Below are 24779 nucleotides of genomic sequence, written 5' to 3' on the forward strand. Positions count from 1 at the left end.
GAAACAAAGAAAAGGAATATGGAGATGTCCAGATCTGGTCACTTGTCAGCGCGACGCTCCTAGATCCGGCCCCCGGAAGCAGCGCGGAGACGATGGCTGGATGGCGATGGCAACTCGGGCTTCCGCTTCAGACCGGACGTCGGTGGCTGGCGATGGTCGTCTTGCCCCCTACCGACGCGTGCCCGCGCGAGGGAGTCTAGCGTCGGAGAAGTCATGCTCGAGAGAGGAGGGGAGCGTTGAGAGAAGAAGTGGGGAGAGGTTGCGGCGCGTGCCCTACCGAGCGCGCGCGCGTAGGGGCTAGGGCGACGGGGAGGGGAGGACAAGGGAGGAGGTCGAGGTAGGCAGGCAGTTGCTCGTTCCCGACTCATGTGGAGACATGGCGAGATGGGAGTCTGGGAGACGAGGCCTAACCGGATCGGCAAGGGCGAGACAGGCGTGGGACGGAGGATGGCAGAGGAGAGCGCGCGACATCCGGCACTCCCGACCATCTCTGGAGGCAAGCCGTTGAGAGAGATGGCAGAGGAGAGCGCGCGGCATCCGGTGGCGTAGGGCGAGGGTGAGGACGGGGTTGGCGGCGGCGGAATCGGGGAAGAGGAGGCAGGGGCAAATCGCGATGACTTCGGGGCTGGGGCGGCGGGATCGGGAAGCGGGGGCAGAAAATTGGGTGGGCAGCATCGGACGGCTCAGATTATAGAAGTGTAGAATGGACGGCTGAGATCACAGAACGGCAGAACGGCAGAACGGCAGACTACTCTTACCGTCTTAATAAGTAGTAAAGATATTTTATTTGTTTTATTAAATTTGTTTTAAATTTAGGGCTCTCATGTGAATTTCGGGCCAAAAATTGTTTTTCGTGCTTTTTATAATTTCGGGTCGCCCTAAATTAGGCCGACACGTTTAACCAATTTTGTGTCAGACTATGGACCGAAGACTAGGTCCGTGGGACGGTCCGACACGACCTAAAATTCAAATGGGCTGAGCCAGCCTCAAATCGTCTTGGGCCGGGCCGGGTCGGTCAGACGGCCCAAACGTACGTCTATAGTTCCCAGCATTACATGCGACCAAACACGCTCCTTGTTGCTGTTAGAATTCGGAAATGATGTGGAGGAGAAACTTCAATGCATGCCCATTGGACCACGGCGCGGATCAGCGAACGCGTCCAGCACCAAACTTCCACCTGTAGACTGTAGTTCCCGCGCACCTGGCACCTCGATCAAGGTCTAGGCTCGAGCTGATGCGCCCGCGCGCTTCGTCGTTAGCGTCTCCACGGATCGGCGGCATTGATGCACAGTGCGACGACGCAACGGCCGTGTCGTGACTCATGACTTCACGAGGAAGCCTACGATGTCTAGGATTGACAAATTTTTAGCGATTACAGAGTGATATAATATTTTTCCTCAGGCCGATCTGCAGGTCATTAGGACCATGACCTCGGATCATTGCCCTTTAGTTATGCAAGGTTTGTCTGCCTTTAGTTTCTATAGGGGGTTTAGATTTAAAACTTTTTGGACAAAAATTGATGGGTTCAATGAGGTGGTTCAGCAAGCGTGGACATCTAGTGTTAGATCCTCAGATGCTATCCTTCGGCTGCATGTGAAGATGACATGTACGACTACAGCTCTAAAGATCTAAAGACGAAAGACAGTAGGCAATTTTAAAGTGCAACTAGCAATCATTCAGACTGTCCTTACCGTCCTTGAGAAAGCGCAGGAATCCAGACAACTCTCCGGGGACGAGCTAGAGTTCAGGAGAAGACTAAAAATGAAAATCCTCGGGCTAGTGACAGTTCAAAAGGCAAGAGCTAGACAACATTCCAGACTTGTCTGGATGCGCCTAGGAGATGCAAACACAAAAAAATTTCACTTGATGGCAAATAACAGAAGAAGAAATTTTTTTATCAGATCGCTTGTTCAAGACGGCAGACTGCTCACTAGTCAGGAAGATAAATTGCATGAGGCCCATCATCACTTCACTGAAGTTATTGGAAGGAGGGGTACTAGACAACGTGTTGTTCGGTAGGACAACTTAGGCTATAGTCGTTTTGAGTTATCAGATCTAGATTATATGATCAACGATGATGAGATTAAAAATGTGGCTATGGGGATGCACCCTGAAAAGCCGCCGGGTCCAGATGGTTTCATAGGGCTCTTCTATAAGTGTTGTTTTGAGCTGATTAAAAATGATTTATCTAGTGCGCTTCATGATTTCTATCACCATAGATGCAAAAACCTGCACCTTGTTAACGAGGCAAATATCACTCTTTTACAAAAAAAAGGGAGGATGCTGACAGAATTGACATGTTTAGACCGATCAGTCTCATCAACAGTTTCATGAAAATATTAACCAAGATTTTAGCAAATAGACTTGCGCCAAGAATGAATGAGATCGTCTCCACTGCCCAAAACGCGTTCAATCAAAAACGATCAATTCATGATAATTTTCTCTACGTTCAAAAAGTTATTCAGAAACTTCATAGGAACAAACAGCCAGCACTTTTTGTCAAGCTTGACATATCAAAAGCTTTCGATTCCATCAACTGGGCATATCTGTTAGAGGTATTGAGAGCTCTAGGTTTTTCCCAGAAGTGGCGAAATTGGATCGCCACAATATTAGGCTCTTCCTCTTCAAAAATAATCATCAATGGTCAACAAACAAATGCAATTAAGCACATGCGTGGCGTACGTCAGGGTGATCCGCTATCCCCGTTCCTGTTTATCCTAGCAATGGACCCTCTGCAGAGGATGATTGAGATGGCGGAAGACGCTGGGCTTCTGGGACGGGTTCTGCCAAAAAAGGCTAAACTGCGTTGTTCTCTTTATGCAGATGACGCTGGAGTGTTTGTTAGAGCAGATAAAGAGGACTTGAAAGTTTCGAAAAGGATTCTGGAAGTTTTTGAAGGGTGTTCAGGGCTGAAGATCAATTTCGATAAAACTGAAATTTTCCCGATTCGTTACCCCAGACTCTATGGCTAGATCTGATGGATGTCTTCCCTGGCAAACACTCAAAATTTCCAGGGAAGTATCTTGGTCTACCTCTTCATTTCAGGAATGTTAAGAGAGTTGACGTTCAACCACTAATTGATAAAATTAATAAAAGGCTAGTAGGATGGAAAGGCAGGCTACTCTCAAAGACAGGTAGGGAAAACTTGGTTAAAGCGGTGTTGTCTGCTCAGCCTATTTACCATCTGACGGTCTTTCCGGCGCAAAAATGTCTACTTAAAATAATTGACATGTTAAGAAGAAGCTTTCCTTGGAAAGGGAATAGTCTAGAATTTTGCAACGGGGGTCATTGCTTGATTAACTGGCCCACAACTTGTCTGCCAAAGAATAGGGGATCTAGGAATACTAGATCTAGAGCGTTTTGCAAGAGCGCTAAGACTAAGATGGTTGTGGCTACGGTGGAAGGTTAAAGAAAAAAGCATGGGTTGGCATGCAATTACCATGTGACAAGGCGGATGTGGATCTTTTCAACGCATCAACAACTGTGACTATTGGTAACGGGAAGATGGCGGACTTCTGGGGATCCAGTTGGATTGAAGGACAGGCACCAAAGAATATGGCACCAAATCTATACAAGAAAGCAAGAAAAAAGAACATCACGGTGTTCAAGGCTCTTCGAAACAATTACCGGATACAGTTCTGCGTGCCTTTCACTCGGGCATTCAATCAGTAGTACACAAGGCCTCAATGATCTCGAAGACACCATTTCTTGGAGATGGACGACAGATGGGAATACAGTTCAAGTAGTGCCTACAAAATTCAGTTCACAACGAACTTCTGTAAAATTAAAATCAATCCCATTTGGAAAGCAAAAACTGAACCAAAATGGCGTTTCTTTGCTTGGACATTGTTGCACAACAAAATATTAACTTCAGACAATCTGCAAAAACGAGGATGGCCTTGCAATCAAAATTGTTCTCTTTGTAATTTGTCTCCTGAGACAGCGGCACACCTTTATAAGGATTGTCCCTTCGCCGAGGAAATGTGGAGCATGATCTTGTCTTGGGCTGATATGCGGTTCCTGGACGGTATTTCAAAGACGGGAACATTGTACACGTGTTGTTTTAGACTGAGGATGCTCTGTAGCAAGCAATCAAGAAAAAGTTTCGATGGCCTACTAATTTATTTCTGGTGGAGCTTATGGTTGGAAAGAAACAACAGAATCTTCAAGGGACAACAGAGGTCAGAGGACGACTGAGCAAGTGGTGAAAGAGCTCGTTGGTGAAGGTTTAGCTTGTCTGTAGTGGCTGGGTGCCTGGTGAGGAGGGTTGGGTCTTTGTTTAAGTGTCATTGTTCTAACTAGAACATGATTGTTAAGTTGTATAGGTTTATGTCAGTTTGTAAAGTTTTTTCTCTCTTCTAATATATTGAAATATATTGAAATGCCAAATCTTTTGACTTTCCCTTTAAAAAAGACTTCACGAGGAAGCTGTGCCCGAACCTCCCTGGACACCGTGCTGGAGGTGCCCATCCCCGATGAGATGCTCATCAACGCCCCCGCCACAGACAAGCGCCGCGGCGCCGGAAGAACCAGGCCTTCGATCACACCACCGTTGACGGGCCTGCCTGGCTGCCTCCACCGCGGAGCTCCAGCTGTTCTTCAACGTCGTCGGATCGCCGCTCATCCCCTGCCCCGTCCCGCACGATCGTGCTTTCAGCCGCTCCATCCGCGACTCCTCTAACGTAAGCCACACACGGACACACCCATCATATCCTGCCATGCACGCACGGCGGAACGGTGGAATAACGACACGCGCATCCAGAACCTCACGGAAATTGACTCGGTTGCTTGAGCGGTCGGTTGAAGCAAGCGTCGACGGCCAAGTACATCATCCAGCAGTACATTGCGGCGACGGGCAGGCGGCGCTGCAGGGGGTGCGCATCATGTACGCCGTGAGGAGGGTGCGGATGCGCGCGTCCGAGTTCCATCTCGGCGACCAGACGGTCACCGCCGCGCAGGGCCGCGGCGAGGTCGGAGGCTTCGTGCTCTGGCAGAAGACACCCGAGGTCTGGTTCTTCGAGTTCGAGCTCATCATGGCCGGCCACAAGATGAGCGCCGGCAGCGACGGCAAGGTCGCGTGGCGCCAGTCCGCCGCCGAGCACTCCCACGTCTCGCGCGGCCCGCCCCGGCCCCTCCGACGCTCTCCCCAGGTAACTAAAGGCGGCCCGTGTGCTGGCAATGTGGCAGAGGATGGCGTTCAGCCAGAGGCATCTCCGATCGTTTTCCTTTTATTTGCAGGGCCTGGATCCACGCTCCATCGCGAACCTCTTCTCGGTCGCGGTGCGCACAGGCGAGAAGATCCTCAACGACGAGGAGTGCTTCATCGGTTCATCCTGAAGGTGGAGGCTGGAGCCGCGACGCTGCGGGCGCGGAGCGCTCCGGCGTTCGATATCATCACCACACGGTGTGGGGCTACTTCAGCCAGCGCACGGGGTTGCTCATCAAGATCGAGGATTCGCACCTGCTCCGCATGAAGTCCGGCAAAGGCGCTCGCCGCAGCGAGAACATCTTTTGGGACTTGGGAAGCCAGCATGGAGTCCGTCATCTCCGACTACCGCTACATCGATGGCATCAACATCGCACACGGCGGCCACACCAACGTCACGCTTTTCCGTTACGGCGAGGGATCCGTCAACCGCAAGCGGAAGCTGGAGGAGACGTGGACGTTGGAGGAGGCCGACTTCAGTGTACAGTGTGCACGGCCTCACCACGGACTACTTTCTGCCGCCGGCCGACCTCAAGGAGGTCGAAGATCAGAATAAGTGCATGTTTGGTTATTTTAGTCGGACTAAAGTTTAGTTGAGAGACTAAAAGTATTCAAAAACGTATTAATGTAACACCCGGGATTTAGGGGTATAAAAATCTCTTCTACAATACTCACCAAGTTCAGGTTTTAATAAAAAAAAACCTAAGGGAACAATGGTTGTTGGAAGACTTTTATTTTTGTTTGATGAATGGTTTGCTTGATCTTTCATTTAATCATGAATTTGCACATAATGTCAAACTGAAATAAATAGAAAAGAGTAAGAAAAGAGAAAAAAAAGGGGAAATAGAAATCAGCCCACCTCCCCTCCCCTGGCCCATTTCGGTCGGCCCAGCCGCCCCCTCCCCCCTCTCTTCCCCCAGGCCCGCTCGCGCCGCGGCCCAGCTCCCCCGCCGCGCCTGCCCCGCTCCGCGCCGCTCGGCCCAGCTCCACGCCGCGCGCGCCTGGGTGGCCTAGCTCCGCGCCCGTGGCGGCCTGGTGGCCCAGCGCCAGCGCGCCCAGCGCGCACGCATCCGCGTGATCCCGCGCGTGGGACGCCCAGCGCGCCTGCTGCCGCCGCCGCCCAGGAGGGCCCACGCGTTAGGAAGCCAGTGCCACTGTTTATCTTCCCAGAAACCGCCCGACGCGCAGTTTTCTTCGCCAGTTGCGCAGTTTTTTCCGCTCGTCGCCCAGCTTTCTCGCCACGATCTCGCCACGAATCACCGCCGGAGCCGCGCCCCGCCCGGAGCGCCGCCGTCGCCGTGCAGGTCGCCTGTGTCTCGCCGAGGTGAGCTCGCCCTCTTCTTCTCTCCCTTTCCCTTTCCTCTCTCCACCGCTCTCCTCCTCGCCGTTCGCTCGCCGCGACCGGGGCTCGGCTGAGCCGGCCCGGACGCCCTCGTCTCTCCTCCTCTGGCCGCTCAGCACGCCCAGCCGCGTTGACGTCTAGCGCCGTAGCAGCCGCGTCCCGCTTCGCCGGCGAACCTCACCCCTGCACGCTCGCTGCATGCCCAGCTCGTCCCCATGCCTCTAGTCGCCGGTGCGCTGCGAGCACGGCCGAACCCAGCCCAAATCAGCGAGCCGCCGCGCGTCCAGCACCCCGTGCCCGATCGGCCGTGGCCGCCGTGGCTAGCTATGGTGACCGAACCGCCGAGCCCGACCCCGCCGGTGTCCCTGCAGCCCGCCCCGTCCGTTCGTCCACCATCGCCGCGCCTCGGGCTCGCTGTTAGCCGTGTCGTGCATGTCAAATCGCGCGCGCGCAGCGCCTCGCCGTGCTATCGCAGCCGCGTCGCGCAACTAGTGCGCACACTCGAGTTCGCTTACGCGCAGTGCGTCGACGGGACTCCGTCTACCTCGTCTACCCCCCGTCTACCCCTCGTCTACCCCCCGAACCCACTCGTCTACCCCCCCCCCCCCCCCCCCCCGTGTGCACTCGTATCGCTCGCCATCGCCCGCGCATCGCGCATTAAATCGTCACGTGCCGTTCGCGCACGTGTCGTCGTGCGTTCTACGCACGTTAATAATTCGCCTCACCTAGAATAGCTCGCGTTAATTAAATATATATTTAAACAACGGTTATTCGAGTAGCAAACTAATCGGGGCTAAGTAGTAATTTTACTTGGCATACGATTAATGTCCATCAATATGATTAAGCCGAATTAAATATTATAATTCATATCCGCTTAGTGTAAACGTAATATCCCTCGACCGTAGCGTCAGTCGTCTCAGTTCCTTTCTCGCGTAGCCGTAGATGCGAATTCTATGTCGCGTGCATATTCATTTGATCTATATTGTTGTATGGTGTATTGTTTTCTGCCGATTCAAGAATGTTGGATGTATGTTTGCACTCGCGTAGATATCGGGTCGTTCGTGGAATCTGAGAGAATTGCAGGAGAAGACCCTGAGCAGCAGCAGCTTGGTGAAGGCTAGTGTCCTCTGACCCATTATGTCATATCTATTTATAATTCACTGTCCCGCACTATTTAATTGAAACCTAAGGATTGACTAGCTTTCTATTTACCTTATCCGTGTTTACCTTTCGGATTATCATGGTTAGCTCTATGCTGGTGCTTTACTCTAATCAACGAACATGATGAGAATTACTTTATGATACGATGTTTTTATTCTGGATACGATGGTGATATACTTGTGGCATTTAAGGGGACTCGGGCTGTTTCCCGAGTACCTCTCCGTAAGGACCTGTTCGTTGAGAGACCACCCGGGATAACAGTGCAACCATGAGGGTGAAATGGGATGCCCTTAGCTAATTAATTAGAGGAACTAGAGGTGTAGTTGCTTCGCCGCCGTGCCGTCAATGGGGTCCAGGCACAGTGCTTGCTCTGCCGAGGCTGAGTGCCGAGGTTCTTTCGTTTTGCTTTTGTTAGTCACCCTCCTGCGGGGAGAGGTACTGTGTTTATCAAACTGGAGAAACCTAATGGGCGGCTATGACCTCTAGGGAACCTTTGTAACAGCTACGTAGTGATACCCTGCCGGACCACCTAGGTAGTGGTCAATGGGGATTAGCTCTCCCCGGGCAGAAAGGGAATCATGACTCGTGGGTAAAGTGTGCGACCTCTGCAGAGGGTAGTGAAACTGATATATCAGCCGTGCTCACGGTTAAGAGCAGCCTTGGGATCCTCTTTGATTAGAGATACTCCGGATACACCTTGGATGATGACTTTAATGATGATGGTTAATGATGGTGACTTTAATTATGTATTCTAGTATTTCCTCTCCGAGGAGGTACTTTTTGGGATTATAACTTGGGTTTTATGGTAAAAACATGGCTTCCACTAACAGTAAATACCTGACCAACTAAAAGCAACTACTTGAGCCTAACCCCACATAAAAGCTAGTCCACTTTAGCCAAACGGGGCATTTGCTGAGTATGTTGATGTGTACTCATCCTTGTTTTACCACAAAACACCAGGTTGTCCACATTGCAACCACTGCTCAGGAGAAGACGAGGCCGTGGAAGGAGACTTCCAGGAGTTCCAAGACTACGACGAGTTCTAGGTGTGGGTTGGCGGCAAACCCCCAGTCAGCTGCCTGTGAAGGCCCTATCTTTACTGCGTTTCGCTTAGCACTTTGATTTATCCGTTAAGTTGATGACTATGTGGATGTCTCTGACTCTGTGATGTAATAAGTTAATACTCTTTTATGTTATTATTCGAGCACTATGCGATGATGTTCTTTTATGTAATCGCTGTGTACGTGAATTCTGATCCTGGCACGTACATAGTTCGCATTCGGTTTGCCTTCTGAAACCGGGTGTGACAATTAACTAAATCATAAGATGACTAAAATATCTCTTAGCATTCTCATGTTATTAGTATAACTGAAATAAAAGAAAGACAAAATATAAAATTTATATGTTTTAGTCCCTTTTAGTCATCTCTTGAGAAAATAGAGACTAAAATAGTTTAGTCCATGTTTTAGTCTCACCGTTTGACAATTTTGAGACTAAGGTCATGTTTGGTTTCAATTAGTCCTAAGACTAAACTTTAGTCCTAGAGCTAAACTTTAGTCCCTACATGTTTGGTTTTAGGGACTAAACAGATTCTAAAGTCATTAAATACACTGTCCAAAGACTCAAATGCCCTTAGAATATACTCATAATATTAGTTATCTGTTGGGGAGAAGGCGAAAACGCTACCCTTCGCTCGAGGCCTTCGCCAATCTCGCTGCACCAACGGAGGCGAAACGACCGGCGGGTTCCACCCTTCGTCCACTACACTACAAGACGAAGGCCTACGACGAGGTCGCCCACGTCCCGCGTCCTCGTCGAACACGAAGGCCCACGTGGAATTCGGCCCATTGTAACAGGCCCCACACGGCTAAGTGTATTACGGGCCTGATTTGTAATGGCTTTTCTGTAATGACAGTCTGTAACCCCACTTTATGGGAATATTCTAGGGATAGTCTAGGCGTCTGAGGGCACATGCGTCCTTACTCCAAGACGCTAGGCACTCAGGCACCTATAAATACCCCCGTACAGTGCCCTTGAGAGGCTGGAGGAACAGAGCTATTGCCATCTCGAGTCAAAACCTTGTTTACGTTGTTTTCATTCCTCCGTTGGATCAACTTGCCCAGGAGAGCGAGTTCCAACATTTGGCGCCCACCGTTCGTGCTACGAAAAAACCACTCGCCATGGCACCCAAGAGAGCTAGCACAAAGGCAGCCCCATCCGTTGATGAAGCAGCGAAGGCAGCGCTGCTGGCTGAGAAAAAAGGCAAGTCCCTTGTCGACACCACCCACCAAGAAGCCTGCGAAGACGACGCACTCAGCAAGAGACAACGCAATGAACAACCTACACCCGAAGGCACCCTCCGCACCTGCAACTCTGGAGGACAACCGCAACCTCCCCCAGGCTTCACTCCACTAGAGGGCGAGGACGCCACTGAGGATGGCGAAGTCATCGGCGTTTCAGCAGAGGAACAACTACAACTGCGGGCCTTGCGCATCAAGAACCGCAACCTCCAGAAGCAGAAAGAGATCCTCGAGGCCAAGCGCCAACGTGTCTCTGTGCAGGCCAAGGTGCGCCAGATGATACGCGACGAGGAGCAGAGGGCTCAGGAGCTTGAGCAAGAGATTGCGCTCATGCAGCGCGAAGGCCAACTTGATCTACAACACGGCCCAACCCTCCAACAGCGCGCGCCAATCGGAGACCTGTTCATGCCTCAGCGCGTGTCACACCCTGGTTTTAGGGGCACCAAGACCCGGGCGCGAACATAATCACCAGGTGTGCTGGGACCAAGTCTCACACATATGATGAATCATGGAACAGGATCGAATGTCACATCTTTACTACATAACAAGAGTTATATACAAAATAAATAATTACATTATAAGGAGACAACGGTCCAGCAACCCAAAGTTGACTGGGAGACGACGGCCTAGACCTCTCACGAACACATCGCAGCATCCTCCATGCGCCTCATCCTGGGGTACCTGTTCTTGACCTGTGGGGGGGTGTGAGACAGCAAGAGTGAGCTCACATACGTTCATCGCTCAACAAGTTGTGGGGAATAATGTGCATGAACTCGCCAAAGGTGGGAGCAATTACTAAGTATAAGTAAATACCAACCCAATTAAGCAGTAGAACAAAGGTAACAACATCAACTGCGATGCAATGCATATGACAAATTGAATTTAGTTCCACAAATTAATCATGTGAGGGTCCGAGTTGCTCATGACCGTGAGCACGGCTAGTATACCAGTTTTACACTCTGCAGAGGTTGCGCATCTTTACCCACAAGTCATGTTACCCATCTGCCAAGGGATCGCGACTTCCCATACACCTCTACCGAGGAGGCGAGGCAGGGTAACTGATAGTCGCCTAGAGGGGGGGTGAATAGGGCGAAACTGAAATTTACAAATATAAACACAACTACAAGCCGGGTTAGCGTTAGAAATGTAAACGAGTCCGCGAGAGAGGGCGCAAAACAAATCGCAAGCAAATGAAGAGTGTGACACGCGGATTTGTTTTACCGAGGTTCGGTTCTCGCAAACCTACTCCCCGTTGAGGAGGCCACAAAGGCCGGGTCTCTTTCAACCCTTCCCTCTCTCAAACGGTCCCTCGGACCGAGTGAGCTTCTCTTCTCAAATCAAAGCCGGGAATAAAACTTCCCCGCAAGGGCCACCACACAATTGGTGCCTATTGCCTTGATTACAATTGAGTGTTGATCACAAGAGCAAGTGAGAAAGAAAAGAAGCAATCCAAGCGCAAGAGCTCAAAAGAACACGACAAATCTCTCTCGCTAATCACTAAAGCCTTTTGTGGAATTGGAGAGGATTTGATCTCTTTGGTGTGTCTAGAATTGAATGCCTAGCTCTTGTAAGTGGTTGAGAAGTGGAAAACTTGGATGCAATGAATGGTGGGGTGGCTGGGGTATTTATAGCCCCAACCACCAAACTTGACCGTTGGTGGAGGCTGTCTGTTCGATGGTGCACCGGACAGTCCGGTGCACACCGGACATGTCCGGTGCCCCAGCCACGTCACCAATGCCGTTGGATTCTGACCGTTGGAGCTCCTGACTTGTGGGCCCGCCTGGATGTCCGGTGCACACCGGACATGTACTGTTGCATGTCCGGTGTGCCAGTATGGGCGCGCCTGCCTTCTGCGCGCGCTGCGCGCGCATTAAATGCATCGCAGGTAGCCGTTGGCGCCGAAATAGCCGTTGCTCCAAGGATGCACCGGACAGTCCGGTTCACACCGGACATGTCCGGTGAATTATAGCGGAGCAGCTGCTGCACGTTCCCGAGGCTGGCGAGTTCCGGAGGCCGCGCTTCCTTGGAGCACCGGACACTGTCCGGTGTACATCGGACAGTCCGGTGAATTATAGCGCGCCGGCCTGAGAAATTCCCGAAGGTAGCGAGTTCGAGTTGGAGTCCTCTGGTGCACCGGACACTGTCCGGTGGTGCACCGGACATTGTCCGGTGTACACCGGACAGTCCGGTGCCCCAGACCAGAGGTGCCTTCGGTTGCCTCTTTGCTCCTTTGTTGAATCCAAAACTTGATCTTTTTATTGGCTGAGTGTGAACTTTTTACACCTGTATAATCTATACACTTGAGCAAACTAGTTAGTCCAATTATTTGTGTTGGGCAATTCAACCACCAAAATTAATTAGGGACTAGGTGTAAGCCTAATTCCCTTTCAATCTCCCCCTTTTTGGTGATTGATGCCAACACAAACCAAAGCAAATATAGAAGTGCATAACTGAACTAGTTTGCATAATGTAAGTGTAAATGTTGCTTGGAATTGAGCCAATCTAAATACTTACAAGATATGCATGGATCGTTTCTTTCTTATTTAACATTTTGGACCACGCTTGCACCACATGTTTTGTTTTTGCAAACTCTTTTGTAAATCCTTTTCAAAGTTCTTTTGCAAATAGTCAAAGGCAAATGAATAATATTTTGAGAAGCATTTTCAAGATTTGAAATTTTCTCCCCCTGTTTCAAATGCTTTTCCTTTGACTAAACAAAACTCCCCCTAAATGAGATCCTCCTCTTAGTGTTCAAGAGGGTTTTGATATATCATTTTTGAAATACTACTTTCTCCTCCTTTTGAACACAATAAGATACCAAATTGACAATTGAAAATTATATTTTGAAATTAGGTGGTGGTGCGGTCCTTTTGCTTTGGACTCAACCTTTCTCCCCCTTTGGCATGAATCACCAAAAACGGAATCATTAGAGCCCTTTGTTACTTTCTCCTCCTTTGGTTATGAGTAAATGAGTTAAGATTATACCAAAGACGAAGTCCTTTTGCTCTCTCCCCCAAAGATGGAGAGTCTCTTGGAGCGACGGCGAAGGATGAGTTACGGAGTGGAAGCCTTTGTCTTCGCTGAAGACTCCAATTCCCTTTCAATACACCTATGACTTGGTTTGAAATAGACTTAAAAAACACATTAATCATAGCATATGAAAGAGACATGATCAAAGGTATATAGAAGAGCAATATGTGCAATTTAACAAAAGAAGTTCCTAGAATCAAGAATATTGAGCTCATGCCTAAGTTTGGTAAAAGATTGTTCATCAAGAGGCTTGGTAACGATATCGGCTAATTGAACTTTAGTATTAATGTATGAAATCTCGATATCTCCCTTTTGTTGGTGATCCCTAAGAAAATGATACCGAATGGCTATGTGTTTAGTGCGACTATGCTCGACGGGATTATCCGCCATCTTGATTGCACTCTCATTATCACATAGCACAGGGACTTTGGTTAATTTGTAACCGTAGTCCCGCAGGGTTTGCCTCATCCAAAGCAATTGCGCGCAACAATGGCCTGCGGCAATATACTCGGCTTCGGCGGTGGAAAGAGCGACCGAATTTTGCTTCTTTGAAGCCCAAGACACCAAGGATCTTCCCAAGAACTGGCAAGTCCCCGATGTGCTCTTCCTATTAATTTTGCACCCTGCCCAATCGGCATCCGAATATCCAATTAAATCAAATGTGGATCCCCTAGGATACCAAAGCCCAAACTTAGGAGTATAAGCCAAATATCTCAAGATTCGTTTCACGGCCGTAAGGTGAGCTTCCTTAGGGTCGGCTTGGAATCTTGCACACATGCATACAGAAAGCATAATATCCGGTCGAGATGCACATAAATAGAGTAAAGAACCTATCATCGACCGGTATACCTTTTGATCCACGGACTTACCTCCCGTGTCGAGGTCGAGATGCCCATTTGTTCCCATGGGTGTCTTGATGGGCTTGACATCCTTCATTCCAAACTTGCTTAGAATATCTTGAGTATACTTTGTTTGGCTAATGAAGGTGCCCTCTTGGAGTTGTTTCACTTGGAATCCTAAGAAATACTTCAACTCTCCCATCATAGACATCTCGAATTTCTGTGTCATAATCCTACTAAACTCTTCACATGTAGACTCGTTAGTAGACCCAAATATAATATCATCAACATAAATTTGGCATACAAACAAGTCATTTTCAAGAGTTTTAGTAAAGAGTGTAGAATCGGCCTTTCCGACTTTGAAACCATTAGCAATAAGGAAATCTCTAAGGCATTCATACCATGCTCTTGGGGCTTGCTTGAGCCCATAAAGCGCCTTAGAGAGCTTATAGACATGGTTAGGGTACTCACTGTCTTCAAAGCCGGGAGGTTGCTCAACGTAGACCTCTTCCTTGATTGGTCCATTGAGGAATGCACTTTTCACGTCCATTTGATAAAGCTTAAAGCCATGGTAAGTAGCATAGGCCAATAATATGCGAATTGACTCAAGCCTAGCTACGGGTGCATAGGTTTCACCGAAATCCAAACCTTCGACTTGGGAGTATCCCTTGGCCACAAGTCGAGCTTTGTTCCTTGTCACCACACCATGCTCATCTTGCTTGTTGCGGAAGACCCATTTGGTTCCTACAACATTTTGGTTAGGACGTGGAACTAAATGCCATACCTCATTTCTAGTGAAGTTGTTGAGCTCCTCTTGCATCGCCACCACCCAATCCGAATCTTGAAGTGCTTCCTCTACCTTGTGTGGCTCAATAGAGGAAACAAAAGAGTAATGTTCACAAAAATGTGCAACACGAGATCTAGTGGTTACCCCCTTATGAATGTCGCCGAGGATGGTGTCGACGGGGTGATCTCGTTGGATTGCTTGGTGGACTCTTGGGTGTGGCGGCCTTGGTTCTTGCTCATCCTCCTTTTCTTGATCATTTGCATCTACCCCTTGATTATTGCCATCATTTTGAGGTGGCTCATCTTCTTGATCTTGTCCTTCATCAACTTGAGCCTTATCCTCATTTTGAGTTGGTGGAGATGCTTGCGTGGAGGAGGATGGTTGATCTTGTGCATGTGGAGGCTCTTCGGATTCCTTAGGACACACATCCCCAATGGACATGTTCCTTAGCGCTATGCATGGAGCCTGTTCTTCACCTATCTCATCAAGATCAACTTGCTCTACTTGAGAGCCGTTAGTCTCATCAAACACAACGTCACAAGAAACTTCAACAAGTCCTGAGGACTTGTTAAAGACTCTATATGCCCTTGTGTTTGAGTCATATCCTAGTAAAAAGCCTTCTACAGTTTTAGGAGCAAATTTAGATTTTCTACCTCTTTTAACAAGAATAAAACATTTGCTACCAAAAACTCTAAAATATGAAATATTTGGCTTTTTACCAGTTAGGAGTTCATAGGATGTCTTCTTGAGGATTCGGTGAAGATATAACCGGTTGATGGCATAGCAAGCGGTGTTGATCGCCTCGGCCCAAAATCGATCCGAAGTCTTGTACTCATCAAGCATGGTCCTAGCCATGTCCAATAGAGTTCGATTCTTTCTCTCCACTACACCATTTTGTTGTGGCGTGTAGGGCAAAGAGAACTCATGCTTGATGCCCTCCTCCTCAAGAAAGCCTTCGATTTGAGAGTTCTTGAACTCCGTCCCATTGTCGCTTCTAATTTTCTTGATCCTTAAGCCGAACTCATTTTGAGCCCGTCTCAAGAATCCCTTTAAGGTCTCTTGGGTTTGAGATTTTTCCTGTAAAAAGAATACCCAAGTGAAGCGAGAATAATCATCCACAATAACTAGACAGTACTTACTCCCGCCGATGCTTATGTAAGCGATCGGGCCGAATAGGTCCATGTGTAGGAGCTCCAGTGGCCTGTCACTAGTCATGATGTTCTTGTGTGGATGATGAGTGCCAACTTGCTTCCCGGCTTGGCATGCGCTACAAATCCTGTCTTTCTCAAAATGAACATTTGTTAGTCCTAAAATGTGCTCTCCCTTTAGAAGCTTATGAAGATTCTTCATCCCAACGTGGGCTAGTCGGCGATGCCAGAGCCAACCCATGTTAGTCTTAGCAATTAAGCATGTGTTGAGTTCAGCTCTATCAAAATCTACCAAGTATAGCTGACCCTCTAACACACCCTTAAATGCTATTGAATCATCACTTCTTCTAAAGACAGTGACACCTACATCAGTAAAGAGACAGTTGTAGCCCATTTGACATAATTGAGATGCAGAAAGCAAATTGTAATCTAAAGAATCTACAAGAAAAACATTGGAAATAGTATGGTCAGGTGATATAGCAATTTTACCCAATCCTTTGACCAAACCTTGATTTCCATCCCCGAATGTGATAGCTCGTTGGGGATCTTGGTTTTTCTCATATGAGGAGAACATCTTCTTCTCCCCTGTCATGTGGTTTGTGCACCCGCTGTCGAGTATCCAACTTGAGCCCCCGGATGCATAAACCTACAAAACAATTTTAGTTCTTGACTTTAGGTACCCAAACGGTTTTGGGTCCTTTGGCATTAGAAACAAGAACTTTGGGTACCCAAACACAAGTCTTGGAGCCCTTGTGTTTGCCCCCAACAAACTTGGCAACTACCTTGCCGGATTTGTTAGTTAAAACATATGATGCATCAAAAGTTTTAAAAGAAATGTCATGCTCATTTGATGCACTAGGAGTTTTCTTCTTAGGCAACTTAGCACGGGTTGGTTGCCTAGAGCTAGATGTCTCACCCTTATACATAAAAGCATGGTTAGGGCCAGAGTGAGACTTCCTAGAGTGAATTTTCCTAATTTTGCTCTCAGGATAACCGGCAGGGTATAAAATGTAACCCTCGTTATCCTGAGACATGGGAGCCTTGCCCTTAACAAAATTTGACAATCTTTTAGGAGGGGCACTAAGTTTGACATTGTCTTCCCTTTGGTAGCCAATGCCATCCTTAATGCCAGGGTGTCTCCCATTATAGAGCATACTTCTAGCAAATTTAAACTTTTCATTTTCTAAGTTATGCTCGGCAATTTTTGCATCTAATATTGCTATATGATCATTTTGTTGTTTAATCAAAGTCATGTGATCATGAATAGCATTAATATCAACATCTCTACATCTAGTACAAATGGAAACATGCTCAACACTAGATGTAGAGGGTTTGCATAAATTAAGTTCAACGATCTTAGCACGCAAGATATCATTATTATCTCTAAGATCGGAAATTGTAACATTGCAAACATCTAGTTCTTTAGCCTTAACAATTAAATTTTCATTTCTACTCTAAGGCTAGCAAGAGAAATGTTTAATTCTTCAATCTTAGCAAGCAAATCATCATTACCATTTCTAAGATTGGGAATTGAAACATTACAAACATGTGAGTCAACCGTAGCATTTAAACTAGCATTTTCATTTCTAAGGTTGGTAATAGTATCATGGCAAGTACTTAGCTCACTAGATAATTTCTCACATTTTTCTACCTCTAGAGCATAAGCATTTTTAACCTTAACATGCTTTTTATTTTCCTTTATTAGGAAGTCCTCTTGGGAGTCCAAGAGGTCATCCTTTTCATGGATGGCACTAATTAGCTCATTTAGTTTTTCCTTTTGTTCCATGTTAAGGTTGGCAAAAAGAACGCGCAAGTTATCCTCCTCATTGCTAGCATCATCTTCATCACTAGAGGTTTCATATTTAGTGGAGGATCTTGATTTTACCTTCTTCCTTTTGCCGTCCTTTGCCATGAGGCACTTGTGGCCGACGTTGGGGAAGAGAAGCCCCTTGGTGACGGCGATGTTGGCGGCGTCCTCGTCGGAGGAGGACTCGGTGGAGCTCTCGTCGGAGTCCCACTCGCGGCACAAGTGGGCATCGCCGCCCCTCTTCTTGTGGTACCTCTTCTTTTCTCTTCTCTTGCCCTTCTTGTCGTTGTCCCTGTCACTGTCACTTGATAATGGACATTTAGCGATAAAGTGACCAGGCTTACCACACTTGTAGCGAACCTTCTTGGAACGGGATTTGTAGTCTTTCCCCTTCCGTTGCTTGAGGATTTGGCGAAAGCTTTTGATGATTAAAGCCATCTCCTCATTGTCGAGCTTGGAGGCGTCAATTGGTTGTCTACTTGGTGTAGACTCCTCCTTCTTCTCCTCCGTCGCCTTGAAGGCCACCGGTTGCGCCTCGGACGTGGAAGGTTCGTCAAGCTCGTTGATCTTCTTTGAGCCTTTAATCATGCATTCAAAGCTCACAAAATTCCCGATAACTTCCTCGGGGGTCATTTGAGTATATCTAGGATTACCACGAATTAATTGAACTTGAGTGGGGTTAAGGAAAATGAGCGATCTTAAAATAACCTTAACCACCTCGTGGTCGTCCCACTTCTTGCTCCCGAGGTTGCGCACTTGGTTCACCAAGGTCTTGAGCCGGTTGTACATGTCTTGTGGCTCTTCCCCTTGGCAAAGTCGAAAGCGACCGAGCTCCCCCTCGATCGTTTCCCGCTTGGTGATCTTTGTTAGTTCATCACCCTCGTGTGCGGTCTTGAGGAGGTCCCAAATCTCCTTCGCATTCTTCAACCCTTGCACCTTGTTGTATTCCTCCTTACTTAGAGAAGCAAGGAGTATGGTTGTAGCTTGAGAGTTGAAGTGCTCGATTTGGGCCACCTCGTCCTCATCATAATCCTCATCCCCTACGGATGGCACCTGTGCTCCAAACTCAACAACATTCCATATACTTTTGTGGAGTGAGGTTAGATGAAATTTCATTAAATCACTCCACATAGCATAATCTTCACCGTCAAAGGTTGGCGGTTTGCCTAATGGAACGGAAAGTAATGGAGTATGTCTAGATGTACGAGGATAGTGTAAGGGGATCTTACTAAACTTCTTACGCTCTTGGCGTTTAGAAGTTACGGAGGGCGCATCGGAGCCGGAGGTCGATGTTGATGAAGTGTCGGTCTCGTAGTAGACCACTTTCCTCATCCTCTTGTGCTTGTCCCCACTCCGATGTGGCTTGTGAGAGGAAGATCTCTCCTTCCTCTCTTTGTGGTGAGAAGAAGATTTCTTCTCCTTCCCTTTGTTGGAGGAGCTCTTCTTCTTCTCCTTCCTCTTGGTGCGGGACTCTTCCGATGAAGTGCTCCCGTGGCTTGTAGTGGGCTTTTCGCCGGTCTCCATCTCCTTCTTGGCGTGATCTCCCGACATCACTTCGAGCGGTTAGGCTCTAATGAAGCACCGGGCTCTGATACCAATTGATAGTCGCCTAGAGGGGGGGTGAATAGGGCGAAACTGAAATTTACAAATATAAACACAACTACAAGCCGGGTTAGCGTTAGAAATGTAAACGAGTCCGCGAGAGAGGGCGCAAAACAAATCGCAAGCAAATGAAGAGTGTGACACGCGGATTTGTTTTACCGAGGTTCGGTTCTCACAAACCTACTCCCCGTTGAGGAGGCCACAAAGGCCGGGTCTCTTTCAACCCTTCCCTCTCTCAAACGGTCCCTCGGACCGAGTGAGCTTCTCTTCTCAAATCAAAGCCGGGAATAAAACTTCCCCGCAAGGGCCACCACACAATTGGTGCCTCTTGCCTTGATTACAATTGAGTGTTGATCACAAGAGCAAGTGAGAAAGAAAAGAAGCAATCCAAGCGCAAGAGCTCAAAAGAACACGACAAATCTCTCTCGCTAATCACTAAAGCCTTTTGTGGAATTGGAGAGGATTTGATCTCTTTGGTGTGTCTAGAATTGAATGCCTAGCTCTTGTAAGTGGTTGAGAAGTGGAAAACTTGGATGCAATGAATGGTGGGGTGGTTGGGGTATTTGCCCCAACCACCAAACTTGACCGTTGGTGGAGGCTGTCTGTTCGATGGTGCACCGGACAGTCCGGTGCACACCGGACATGTCCGGTGCCCCAGCCACGTCACCAATGCCGTTGGATTCTGACCGTTGGAGCTCCTGACTTGTGGGCCCGCCTGGATGTCCGGTGCACACCGGACATGTACTGTTCCATGTCCGGTGCGCCAGTATGGGCGCGCCTGCCTTCTACGCGCGCTGCGCGCGCATTAAATGCATCGCAGGTAGCCGTTGGCGCCGAAATAGCCGTTGCTCCGAGGATGCACCGGACAGTCCGGTGCACACCGGACATGTCCGGTGAATTATAGCGGAGCAGCTGCTGCACGTTCCCGAGGCTGGCGAGTTCCGGAGGCCGCGCTTCCTTGGAGCACCGGACACTGTCCGGTGTACACCGGACAGTCCGGTGAATTATAGCGCGCCGGCCTGAGAAATTCCCGAAGGTAGCGAGTTCGAGTTGGAGTCCTCTGGTGCACCGGACACTGTCCGGTGGTGCACCGGACATTGTCCGGTGTACACCGGACAGTCCGGTGCCCCCAGACCAGAGGTGCCTTCGGTTGCCTCTTTGCTCCTTTGTTGAATCCAAAACTTGATCTTTTTATTGGCTGAGTGTGAACTTTTTACACCTGTATAATCTATACACTTGAGCAAACTAGTTAGTCCAATTATTTGTGTTGGGCAATTCAACCACCAAAATTAATTAGGGACTAGGTGTAAGCCTAAATCCCTTTTAGTAACACTACGAGGCCTTTACAAAGTTCCACTAGCTTCAGAAAACCCGCTACAGTTTATAGGAAGCTCCAATGCAGGGATCCCTTGCCTGACCGCCATCGCAGCAAAATCAACCAAGGACCTCCCTACACTGACCACTCCCTTACTGCCCTTGCCCCTTTCGGGTAAGGTAGTCCTCCACTAGCTTTCCTAATTAATCAGCCAAGTGCGTCCATAAACCCTTGTGGTAGCACTGTTTTCCCGGGTGGTCGCTGCATGTTCCAATTAACATAATGATCTTATCATGAACAATAAATAACAACGGATAACAAAAGTATAATCATGAATAATGTATCTTCATACCCAAAACCACATAAAGCACTAGCAAGTACTACCCAAAAAGTTCAGTGGTAAACAAGGTATAAAGATAATCAAACTAGGGTAACCTATTGGGTCCCATCAAAATTAACCTATGCAGATCATTATGATTAATTAGAACATGAGTAGGTAAAAAGAAGTGATCAAGGGCACAACTTGCCTAGGACTTGAGATTCCAGGTACCAGGATGATCTTCAGGTGACTCGTGACCTCACGCTAGTCGTAGCAATACAAATAGTCATGTATAGGCAAAATTAACATCACACCAAACATAAGAACAAAATACATATTAATAATCTATACATTAAAATAAGATCATAGGAACATGAATCTTTAATTTTGGAGTTACATATTTTAAGTTATGAATTTCTGAATTTAGTAAGCATCTAGAATAGATTAATCCAAATGCACAAATTTAATTCAAGTTTCATGGTTAAACAGTGTTACTAGTTGATAGAAAATATTAATACAAAATTATTGCAACTGGAATGACTCAATTTGGAGTAAAAATAAATTAAATATGAATTATACAAGTTTCTGAATTTATTTCTAAACTAAAAATCCTTTTTCTGAATTGTTTTATGCCTTTTATTCTCTGATTGGACTGGGGACACTATTTTAACAAAGTCCGGGGTCAAAAGTATAAATACCAGGGCTTACCCGCGCTTTTATTAATTCTTGGCTGGACAGTGGGTTAACTTCGATTAAATCAGGGGTTCTTTTTGTAAAAACCGCACGGTGAAGAGTCTGGGCTTATCCGAGCCGATAGATCTCCATCAGGCGGCCAGGACTCGATCGGATAGTTAAGAACCAGCATGCAAACCCGACCGTCGATCGCGACTTCTGTGGACACGATCAAATGGCAACGAGAGGCATCCGTGACCCTTCGATTAAATCAAACGGACGACACCCCCCGGCTGATCCGTGCGCACAATCCGATCCGGGCGCCGATTTAGAATCCAACGGTCTCTCCCTTTTTCTCCCTCCTTACTCCGGCCAAGCGCGTAGGCACAGGCCCAGCGGGCGCCACGGCAAGGGGCAGCAGCGCGCACCGAGGGGGCATGCCGAGCGGAGGCACCGGGGTGACGGAGGTGCCAGGGCGGCTCTCGTCGCCAGAGCGAGCCAACGGTCTGGGCTCAGGCGCTGTCCAGTGGACAGGATACAGGGGAGGGGCGGCACGGCCACCAGAGGGCGACCATGGCCAAGGGGAGGAGTGCTCCCCTGCGCTAGCAGAGGAAGAGGGGTGTCTAGCAGAGCTGGAAGAAGTCGTGGAGGGGGAAGATGTCGTGGATCCAAGGGAGCTTGGATTCGAGGGAGGCTGGGCGCTAGAGGCGCTGAGTGGACCTGAGGCGCGCCACGCAGTGGAAGCGTGGAGTCGGGCGGGAGGCGGAGCACCCGTTCCGGCGAAGAATCCCGGTGGCCAGGAGCGCGATTCCGCCTAGGCGAAGCCGCGACGAGCATCCGTGTGCGCTTGGCTTCCTCCCGAGTCAATCCCCGAGGGCTGGATGTGGGTGGTGGAGCACGACCCCGGAGAGCAATGGCCCGACGATGGAAGATCTGTACCGGTGAGGAATCCCTAGTGCCATGGTGACATATCTTGGACCGCTAGACAACCAGATCCTTCCCCCAACATGGTGAAGCCCAAGGGCGAGCAATCGGATCCTGAGCGACGGTATGGACGTGGTTCCATGGCGGATCGACGAGTTCCCCCGCGAGCTTGGTTTATGGGGGGGGGTCATCCGTGATGACGATGGCTAGGGGAAAAGCGGGGCTGGATTTTTATACCGAGGCAGAGTCCGCGTTCAAGGAGTCCATGGCCGAGAATCTCGCCGACGCCGTTGCCCGAGATCCCTGGCGAGTTTGGCGGTGCTCAGCTGCGAGCCACACGGTCCGTTACGAAGAAGACGCAACTGACATGCCGGGTCCACGGCACAGAGAGGCTTACAAGTGGGACCGCCCGTCGGTGTGAGAGACGGAAGCGCACAGTGGCGCGCGGCCGAGAGGCTGAGCAGTGGCCCCACTTTCCAGGGAGAGCGACCGAGCGCGAGCTGGGATTCCTGGGCCGCGCAAGGGATCCGGCCAATGGCTAAGAAAGGTGGGCCGAATGGGGAGTAACGGCCCAGCAAACATTTTATTTCTTTTTCTTTTAAAAATTCTTGTTTTATCCCCAAATCAAAGATTCAAACCAAATTCAAATTCTGGTTTTGAATTTATCAGTCTTGCAAAAATTTAATAGAATTCAAAATGTGAATATAGTTCATACTGTTTGCCTTATTTATTTATTTTTCCTCCCATTTTTTTCACTCCTTTGCTCCTATATTTTAATCCTCTAACTAGATTTTTTTAAAGTTATGCTTGTTTCACTTATTTGTTTGACTTTTAATGCACAAATAAAATCTCCGAAATGAGGCATAAATTAATTGCTTCATTAGTTAGTTATTCCCTTTAATTATGATTCTTCATATTTCTCATGCTTGGGAGGCAATACATATAAGAAGATCTATCTCGTACTTTTATTGTCCACCATTTGGGTATTACAAATCCTACCCCCTTAACAAAAAATCTCGACCTCGAGATTTGTGAGAAAAAAGGGACACAGAAGGATTGGCCAGCTATTAGTTTATATTTGGTTCAAAAATTCAGAGTCTCATTTTTTTAGTCAATAGTGGGTGATTAGGAGAGCATATGTATCCAGCTACTTATTATGTGGAATAAGAGATGGATAGGTTAGGGCAAGAATAGCCTAGGGTAAGAAAGTTTACGGTGAGAAAGAACTCCATGCTGGGTGGTAATGCATCTGAAGGTCGAGTTTGACTTCTCTCCTTCCTTGACGAGTTTTGGTCTTCTTTGGCCTTCATCCTTGGAGTCACCATCCATATCAAGGACATATGGTTAAGATAGTTGTCGGTGCTTGGGATGGGTAGGCCCAACAAGGTTTACTTTGCTTTTGGAGTAGGTGAATTTCGGTAACATATCAGGCGCGTTAGGTAATTGTGGATGGCTGAGTTGATCTCAGGCACTAGTTTAGGTTTAGGTGCATTAGGGAAAAACAAGGGTCATATGAGTAGGATCTAGTTTATTTCACTGGTGTTAATTTGGTAAGTGCCTCACATTAGATTGGATAAGATCTAGATTAGTTTGGCATGACTAGATTAGACTAGATAAGATCTCATTATTTTGGATTAGATCCTGGTTGTTATTTTAGGATGAGATAAGTAAAGCGGTTAGGATAATATGAATCTTTCAAGATAAAATGAACATGTTAAGATAAGAGAGAGTCTTTTAAGATAAGATGGATCCGTTAGGCTTGATATATTCTAGTGGGGGTATTCTTAGTTGGTCTAGTTTATCTTATATAAAAAAATTTGTATATGCAGATGTAATTGTGGATATTACTCCACAACTCATCACACTCAATCAAAGATCCAAATCAGACAAGTATCATAAGAGCAAACATTCAAGTTCATAGATATTTATAAAAATAGTTTTGTTTTTGTTCCTAAGAGTAGGTCTCCTATTCCTAAAGTCACTTTAGGCACAAGATTTCAAAGTGTGAAATCCAAGTTTGTCTTTAGAAGAAAAAAAGTAAGAGTAATCAGAGTAAAGCGGAAATAGATGAGAAAAGATTAAGATAAGTTTAGAAAAGAATTAGAGTAAGGTAAGTATTTAATGGTTGTCCAGTTCTATCTAGGTTTCGTCCTACAGTCAACATTCCTCTGATACCACTTCTGTCACACCCGGGTTTTAGGGGCACCAAGACCCGGGCGCGAACATAATCACCAGGTGTGCTGGGACCAAGTCTCACACATATGATGAATCATGGCACAGGATCGAATGTCACATCTTTACTACATAACAAGAGTTATATACAAAAT

General features: G+C 47.7%; 1 pseudogene; it reads left to right on the forward strand.

Annotated features, from left to right (window-relative positions):
* The first annotated feature begins 4718 nt into the window (after positions 1–4718).
* LOC103652471 (uncharacterized) lies at positions 4719–5940 on the forward strand (annotated as a pseudogene).
* The last annotated feature ends 18839 nt before the right edge of the window (positions 5941–24779 follow it).

Source organism: Zea mays, chromosome 3 (genome assembly GCF_902167145.1).
Source record: "Zea mays cultivar B73 chromosome 3, Zm-B73-REFERENCE-NAM-5.0, whole genome shotgun sequence".
In the NCBI taxonomy this organism is placed as follows: Eukaryota; Viridiplantae; Streptophyta; class Magnoliopsida; order Poales; family Poaceae; genus Zea; species Zea mays.